Genomic DNA, 8,733 nt, shown 5'->3' on the forward strand with positions numbered 1-8,733 from the left:
GGTTAAATACACTTGTTCAACTGGCTAGAGCAAGTAAAACTCTTTAGGAGGTTGAAGTAACTAATTATCTGTTTCTTATGTCAGACTCCTGCATAAGGAATAAGCACCCAGAAGCTTTGTAAAAGCACTCAGTGAAAGTCAGCATTTAATTGGCAATTTAAAAAAAGAAATAGAATTTTTAGAGGATTGTCTAGCAAGGTTTCCCAAGACATCAGTTGGATAGTCTGAATAATTACCCCCAACTGTGAGTTTGATGGCTGTATTTGGCAGCCTCCTTTAATCATAGGACATGGTGGTTATGGTTTGGACCCTGGAATTAGCTTTTGTTAAGAGGTAGAACTGAAAGCCAGAGTGCAGGGCATGGTCAATTGAACCCACATACAGGTCCCATTCCAGTCAGGTGGCAGGCTTAGATACAAGGTTTCCCTCTTCACAGTGTCCTTATATGTCAGTTCAGGAGACATTGAGGACAGAGTAATCATTAATTGTAATTCCTCTCTGTTGTTTAGACATTTAGGGTATCTGTGCAGACGCTAATATCCTCAACTGGACAGAAGAATCCATTCCCCCTGCCATATGAGACATGAGGAGTAATTCATCTTCCATATGAATAAGAAAGAGGGTTGGATTTTAGAGAGTTTAAAAAGTTTTTAATATTAGTTAGTTTGTTAACTTTGTATCCCAACTGTATCCTGCTCCCTCTTTCCCTCCCAATCCCACCCTCCCTCCCTCATCTCCTCCCTGCCCCTTTCCAAGTCCACTGATTGGGGAGGACATCCTCCCCTTTCATCTGACCCTGTTTTATCAGGTATCTTCTGGAATGGTTGCAAAGTCCTCCTCTGTGGCCTAGCAGAATTTGACCTATTAAGACAGAGATAGTAAGGCCTACAAAGCTGGAGGCAGAAGCAGCAGATTTTTTGGCAAGTCTTATTTTCCATACGCCATTATCCTGCAGTAAGGCTAGCATGTACTTTATGCTGGTGAGTCTGTGCCCTCATCAGAAAAAGGGTACTACTTGAGTCCAGGGTTGTCCTTCCATGCAAGTATATTGTAAATTTAATCCATTTTACTCAAGCATTTAATTATATATAATATATAGCAATATATATTATATATTGGTTTTTCAAGACAGCGTTTCTTTGTGTAGCCCTGGACTATGTAACTTATTTTGAATATTATTCTACATTAAACAAACTTTATGCTTACTTTAAACTTGTTTTGAGGTATTATTTGATAATATAGACAGAAGACTACGTAATGGGAGATAAAAATCTGTTTAAAAATACAAATTTGAGTACATTTAAGAATTTGATCATTTGTAAGGTGACTGAACATTAACTTTTATGTCTTCTCACAGTTTATGCCAGATGAGGTGGAACACATCTTTAATCCCAGCAAATGGGAGGCAAATGTGCAAATGGATCTCTGTGAGTTGTAGGCCAGACTGGTCTACAAAGCAAGTTCTAGGCTGTTACGCAGAGAAACCCTGTCTCAAAAAACAAGCAAGCAAACAACAAACAAAGCAGTTTACAATGAGTAACTCTCATAAGATTAGATTTTATAATTTTATTTTTGTTAAGATTTTGAGCTTTGCTAATCCATGGTCCTGTTGCAGTTTGGGTCTGTGTTTATGTCCGTGGCTTGTATTGCCATCGACGTCCATTCAGTTGTCTGTGATCTGTACTTCTGCCTTAAACCACATCAATGTGTGTGGGCTGTGCTGCTCCTGGAGCCATACTAATCTGAGTGGCCTGTCCTGTCATCAGAGGCCATGCTGTTGTATTGGCCCTTGCTACCTCTGAAGACCATGTCAGAATCCATCGTCCTACTGCAACTGGGGTCTGTGTTGATGTTCATGGCCCATACTACCACTGAAGACCAAGTAGATGTCTGTGGTCTATGCTGCAGCCTGAGGCCATGTTGATGTCTATGGTCTGGGTTGCCTCTGAGGGCCTTGTTGTGTCTGTGGTCTTACTGCTGCTAGGGACTGTGACTGTGGTCTGTGCTGTCACCAGAAACAATATGGAAGCCCGTGGTCTGTTCTCCCTCTGACTATAAAAAGCAAGGATGCTACTTTGGCAGTGATGTCAACTACAGATTCATAGTTGAGAAGGAGGGACATGGAAGTCTTCTGTGACTACTCTTACCCCCAGCCAACACCCCCCACCCCAGCCCTGCAAATAACAGCCTAAACAGGAAACCATTGAAGAGACCTCTTAAAAAGCATGATAAGAATGCTGAAGTGTAGTTCTCTAAAATTGATGGCTCTGGGCAGGGGTGCAAGGGGTAGGCCACTGAGAGTTTGATCATTTTCCAATGAGTATACAGATAACACAAATTGGACTTTTTGTTGTTTTGGTGAAAGGAGTCACAAGGATGGGGAGGCAGACATGGAAGGACTGGAAAATGTGATGGGGTGTATAATGTGAAATTTCCAAAGAATCAACAAAAATATTATGTTGACCCTGCATAGATATAGCCCATGGCAGCTCAGTGTCCAAGAGGGTTCCCCAGTAATAGGAACAGGGACCATCTCTGACATGAACTCATGGGCTGGCTCTTTGATCACTTCCACCTGAGGGGGAGCAGCCTCACCAGTGCACAGAGGAAGACAATAAAGCCAGTCCTGATGAGACCTGATAGACTAGGGTCAGATGGAAGGGGTGGAAGACCTCCCCTATCAGTGGACTTGGGGAGAGGCATAGGAGAAAAAGAGGGAGGGAGGGTGGGATTGGGAGGAGATGGGAGAGGGGCTACAGCTGGGGTACAAAGTGAATAAACTGTAATTTATAAAAATTAAAAATATTATGTTGAATTAAAAATAAATGATAAAATTATGTAAATTAAATAAAATCTATAAAAATATTTTGGGCCTTAAAACTTATAATTTTGGAAGATTACAATGTAGTTACCCTAGTCATCAAGGAAGTAAGGCTAAAAGTTCTTGGGGCCCAAAGCATCAAGCCTCAAGAACTGAATAAAACTATTGCTCTGTGTGTGTGTGTGTGTGTGTGTGTGTGTGTGTGTGTGTGTGTATGTTAATTTATGTTAAATGTATATAAATTTATATATTACATATAGCAACTATATATGTTGATATAATCCATATGACAATAAATCTATAATGCCTCAAGATAAAAAAACTTATAATTTTGAATTGAAACTTTTACTCTCAAAATAAACTTTAAGTCATAGATACTGTCCACTGAAAGACTGAGAACCTCATTTTGTGATCCTTCTATAATATACTTTTAAAAAATGTCAGTTTTTTTTAATGTAACTCAATTTCTCCAAAAAGCTAAATCTTAACAAAGTTAGAAAATATATGGTGATTAGACATACATATTTAAGTCAGACTTTGTTAGCATGAATAGACCATTATAACATTAGGAATTTATACAAGGCACACTGTAGCAAATCAAGATTACGTGTACATAGCTTTTTAACGATTAACCTCTTTTGCTATACGTTGTAACGTAACTCTTTTATTGGGATTTTAAAGCATTTTTAAACCACCTCCATAATAGTCCTACAGATCTTGAGAGAAAGTTTACATTTCAGCAAGAGCTTCAAAGATATCCATGATCTTGAATGGTGAACATTTTTTGAAAACAAGAACCAAGAAGCGTGTGGAAGAGGAGGTTATTCAGAGAGCTAGACATTTTAGCCATTTTTAACTTTTAGATATGAATCTCTCTTGATTAAAAAAAATAAATACTGAGATGGTAAAGTGAGGACACAAGAGAAGGGCAGGAGCCACCTAGCCACCAAGCCAGGTGGGCGTGGGGAAGTGCTACTTCCGTGATTACTGAGAATGATCCTTCCAAGACAACCCCACAACCTAAAGAATCATCCGAATGGGCTACAGCCCTTCAAAGCCAAGAAAGTGTGGTACAACATGTTCCGAGATGCAGCTGCCATCTTGCTGGATGAACAGAACAAGCAACCCTGCAGAAAATTCCTGCTGACAGGCCACTGTAACTTTGGCTCCAACTGAAGATTTTCCCACATGTTATAACAAGATCTGCAGGAACAGACCATCTAGGGGGAAGAAGGGAGGCAGGTCAGAGAATGGCCACTGGAGAGTGCTGAGTTTCTTGGAGTCACCTGGAGGACTGGCTGAAGAAATGAGTTAAGAAGTGGAGCTCAGCCCCAAGAAACAGGGCTGAACCCAAGAGAACCACCAATGTCTTCCAGTACCCATTGAGCTGGTCGCAAATGCAGGAGCTGCCCCTTTCTCTGTGGGGACCCCCTCCTGGAGGATAGCACTACAGTCCAGAGTCCAGTGGGACTGAGCTCTTCCCCATCTCCCCTCCTGACCTCAGCTGGTCATCTGTCTCATCAGTCATAGTAAAGACAATTGCTCAACCTAGGAGGTGAAGCTGCCTTCCTGCTGTTTTCCCTGGGGTTTCTGCTACTATGAGCTTGGCCTCTTCATTCACATCCACCCATCATCCCTCATGGCATATAATGAGAAGATGGGTGAGAAATATTCAAATATTTATAAAGAAAGTCTATCTTCGAAAAAAGTTAAATACCATGAGGCACCACAGTAACAAATAAATTCATCATTTGTTGTAAGAAATTTTTAAGGGGAGGTGTTAATTTTGGCAAAATTTGGTTCCCTTACAACATATTTACAACACCTTTTCCAATGATAGTGACCTCTTCCTCATTTATAGTTTATATACTGTACACCTAGAAAGCATTGAGGTCTCAAATAATTAGAGCTAATTGCATACAACCAGCTAGGAATAGTGACTGGATACTCAGGTGAAAATCCAATGACCATGTCTATATCCTCGTATTTGAAGGAATATTGAGGTTTAGTGAGTTTAGCTGTAATTATTTTAAGCAGGCACAGCTGGAGTTCTGAAGATGGTAATTCTTCATCTTAGAAGATATTGTGCAACATCACCTTAGTAAAAGAAGGTTGAATACAAATTACAACACATAGAATAAGATGCAATGAATTAATATTACATATGTACATACTGGTTAGTATTTAGGCAAGCTTTATAGAAAACATAAGACAGCCTTTATAACTTATTCAACATATAACACTTTAAAAATAATAATTATCATTAAATTTATGTTTATATCATCTAACAGAATTTAGTCAAGGGATCCCATTTAAAACTATGATGCTGGAGTTATTACTGAGAGATTTTTAGACAGTGGGTCCCTTTTATCCTTTCTTTACAAAGGAATCTTGTTGGCTGACTTTATTACAGACACCTTTATACCATGAGATAAAAAATAATAGCCTGTATTGGAAATAGTTTACATTTTAGTTATTCTCAAGCACATAATGTCTTCTTGGTTTGTTCTGTTGTTCTTTCTCTCTGACACAGAGTCAGGAGGCCAGCTTGACCCAGAAGCAAAGCTGTGGAGGAAACTTTGAAATGAATATATTGGGGGCTGAAGCAGGCAAGACCTAATCCTATCTCCAGAGCCAGCTTTTCAAGGAAGTAAAACAGCCTGTGACAACTTTCTCAATATTATGCATACCCAGAAGACATATGAGTCTTTCTAAGAATAAATCAAGTGATCTACATATCCATAACTAGTTTGTGTGTGTGTGTGTGTGTGCAGACAGGGGCTGACAGCATGAAAAGACCAAAATGTAACTGAAAGGTGGAAATAAAAGCAGGATTATCTAAGTTTGGTAGGAAAGAAACAAAGGCATACTAAAGGCATAAAGAAGTCCCAAGAACAAAATGATCACCCTATCTCAGTTAGGGGAAGCAAGCTTGGAGGACCAGTAAAAACAGCAGGCATTAGGACCCAGTGTAGATTTTATTTTCAGTTTCCTTCCAAGCTATATTAATTTCAGCTCTGGGTATGGTTGTAAGGGGTAGCTGAGTGGCAGGAATGAGAAGAATTAAAATGAACTGGGAGAGGGAGGCACTTCATGATGGAGAGGGCTTAGAGCCTTTACCATTTAGTTTGAGAAAATTGTCTAAGTTTGTAAGAATTTCAAAATTGAAAGGTTCAATGGTCATCATTGAAAGAATACTGCAACTAGATTTGAGTAGATAACTGAATGCGTTTCATAGGCTGAAGCGCTCATTATGCTGCAGCTTTTAGAGTTAATTTTTAAAAAAATTGGTTTGAATTTCAAATGACAGGCAGAACTGTTAGAAGCTTATTCTACTGCATAAGGTATCCCTAGGATTAAGGAAAAGGTAAAAATGAGCCCTAGTGTTAGGGGGTGTATCCCCACACTTGTAAGACTAAAGAGGTCTCAAAGTTAGTTAACTGTGGGAGGTTCTTGGAGAAGACTTTGTGATCCAGAGGAAGAATGGGAAGTTCCCAGAGCTTCTTGGGTTTGGTTAGTGCACCTCTGAATCAGATGGGGAGGTTTAGCTTGTCCTGCAGAAGTTGTATGTGTGGATGGCAGTGATCAAATGGTGAAATGTCTCTCAGCCAAGATGTCAGAGAGTGCTGGAGTGTTATGCTCAGTTTGTGAGACTCCCCAAAGACCACCAGGAATCTACTCCACTAAAAAAAACACATGAGGATCTTTTTATTTTAAGCTCAAGCCCAAGTCGCAAAAACCTCCCTGGTTGAAGACAAGGAGTGAGGTCCTGGGGTCTAAGGGAACAAGCTTTTAAAGGACAAAACTGCAAGCAGCGGGTTACATAACTTGGTGTTACATGATAGGGTAAGGGAAATTGACTTCAGAAATAATTGGTTTACTTCAGGTGACAAGACCATAAAACGGCTCTGGCCTGGCCATCTGGGCCGCTTTCTTAGCAACTGTATCTCTAGTAGGCAGGAAAAGCTAGTTCCTTTCCCCAGGTGGCTGGACATATCTCCACCTGGCTGGCCTTTGTTCAAGTTTATAAACCAGTACCCACTAATTTTTAATTCTTTGGTCTCTCATTCTCCCTTTCCCATGATCATTTGAAGGCTAAGTCATGGTCTTCCATATTTGACCCCTGGTGTCCTCCAGATTTACCTTTCCATAATGGGATCTGAGGACCATTAGCTATATTGCTCCCAAGCATTCCTTCATGAAAGCCATCAATCAATTTAAAATACAAGGTCCTAAGATAAAAATAAAAATAAAAATAAAAATGAGTAAGGGTCCCATCAGGGTGGATATAGGGGTAGTAAGCCAAAGAGAACTGTTATACCAGGATTTAAACCATCCTCTGCAATCTTTTCTCCCTAGCATCTCTAGGCTTTTTGTCCAGTTGCTGCAATACTAGTTCCTACTCCAGCTAAGCAGGTTCCCAAAATAATAGCTAATGTCAGGGACCTCATTTTGACTTAGCATTTCAGCCTGTAAGGTGGGATTTTGGGCCAAAGGTCTCTTCTTCTGAAATTGATTCAGTGCTGACTATAAGACCATTGGCATCAGGGGCTAGGAAGACTGAAATGCCAGCCAAAGGCTGGGCAATGGGGCAGTCCTCAGAAGTGTCTGGTTAGTTGATCCACCTGAAGAGGCAAGCAACAATCATATTGGCTTCCAGCAAGTCCAGATTTCAGCTTGCAGTCAGCCAGGGGAAAATCTGCTGAGACAAATTCAGACTAAAGACAGAAGTTAAAATTTGTCTAGTAATTAGGGAAAGTGAGGAATCCCAAGACAAAGGGATAAACTCATCTGGGGTCTGTTTGCGCTATGCTAGGTCCAGGTCTTCTGACTTTTTTGTTTCCTGAAACTCATATTACCGTCAGCATGGTATTGAGATCCATTCTTTAGAAAAAGCAGGTAACAGGTGTCTACAAGACAGCAGAAGTAGACTCATGCCATTAAGACACAGTAAAAGTTACGGCTTTTAGGTCAGATATACATAAAGACAAGTGTTTTTAGCATGATGAGAAGTACCTTTAAATCTATCTCCAGAAGACAACCTAAAGGAAATTAAAATCTCAAGCTTGTGACTGGTTAATAAGCAGTCAGTACTCCATCAGCTTTTTAAAACTCTGCTGATCAATGTCTTAACTCTGAACATCTGAAATCATATAACAACACAAACACAAACATAGCTTGGGGAAGGGAGAAATCTGAAATATTTCCCATTTTCCATGTGCTTTAAATTATTTTCTTATATCATCACAACTTACATTCACATACCTTAAAACCTTTTTGTAGACCTTCCAAACTTCCTTGCCTTTACCAACTTTGAAATATTTTCCTAGACCCTCAAACAATACTTTTTAGATTCTCATAAGTTAAACTTTTATATCCTCAGACCTTACATATACTTTATAACTTTTTATCCAGTTATTTACCATAAGACAGGCAACTAACACGAAGCCTGTGAGCAAGGCAAATCTGTTTGCCTTTCTCAATAAGAGATCTTACTAGCTAATGAATTGACCAATGAACTAACAGTGGAACTAATAGTCTGCTCTTTAGCTGCAAAGCTACCATTAGCCATCAATGTGATCAGAGACCTGAGAAGGATAAATATAAGCCAAATAATGTATCAATCTATGTACCAATCAAAATGACAGAGATGACTACTCAGTCTACCACCTAGGCAGTTGTCCCTGGCTCCTGTGGTCTCATGGCATCATGAACAGAGGCAGTCTGGTTATCAGGCACAGAAGATGAGAGACTGTTTCTGTGGGAAGAAAAGAACATGAGAGACCTATCTCACCTCGCCTTCAACAATGTGAAACAATGACTCCTAAGGTGTCCACAGCTTTGGCCACAGCTTAGGCTGGGCCCTAACGGTGGGCCAGTTGAGGCAGTCTCTCCCAGTGCTTAGCATACCA

The 8,733-nt window shown here is 40.0% G+C and overlaps 1 pseudogene; it reads left to right on the forward strand.

Moving 5' to 3' along the window:
* The first annotated feature begins 965 nt into the window (after positions 1-965).
* Positions 966-5,542, forward strand: LOC110542077 (zinc finger matrin-type protein 5-like; annotated as a pseudogene).
* The last annotated feature ends 3,191 nt before the right edge of the window (positions 5,543-8,733 follow it).

The sequence above is a fragment of the Meriones unguiculatus genome, chromosome X (assembly GCF_030254825.1).
Source record: "Meriones unguiculatus strain TT.TT164.6M chromosome X, Bangor_MerUng_6.1, whole genome shotgun sequence".
NCBI classification, from domain to species: domain Eukaryota; kingdom Metazoa; phylum Chordata; class Mammalia; order Rodentia; family Muridae; genus Meriones; species Meriones unguiculatus.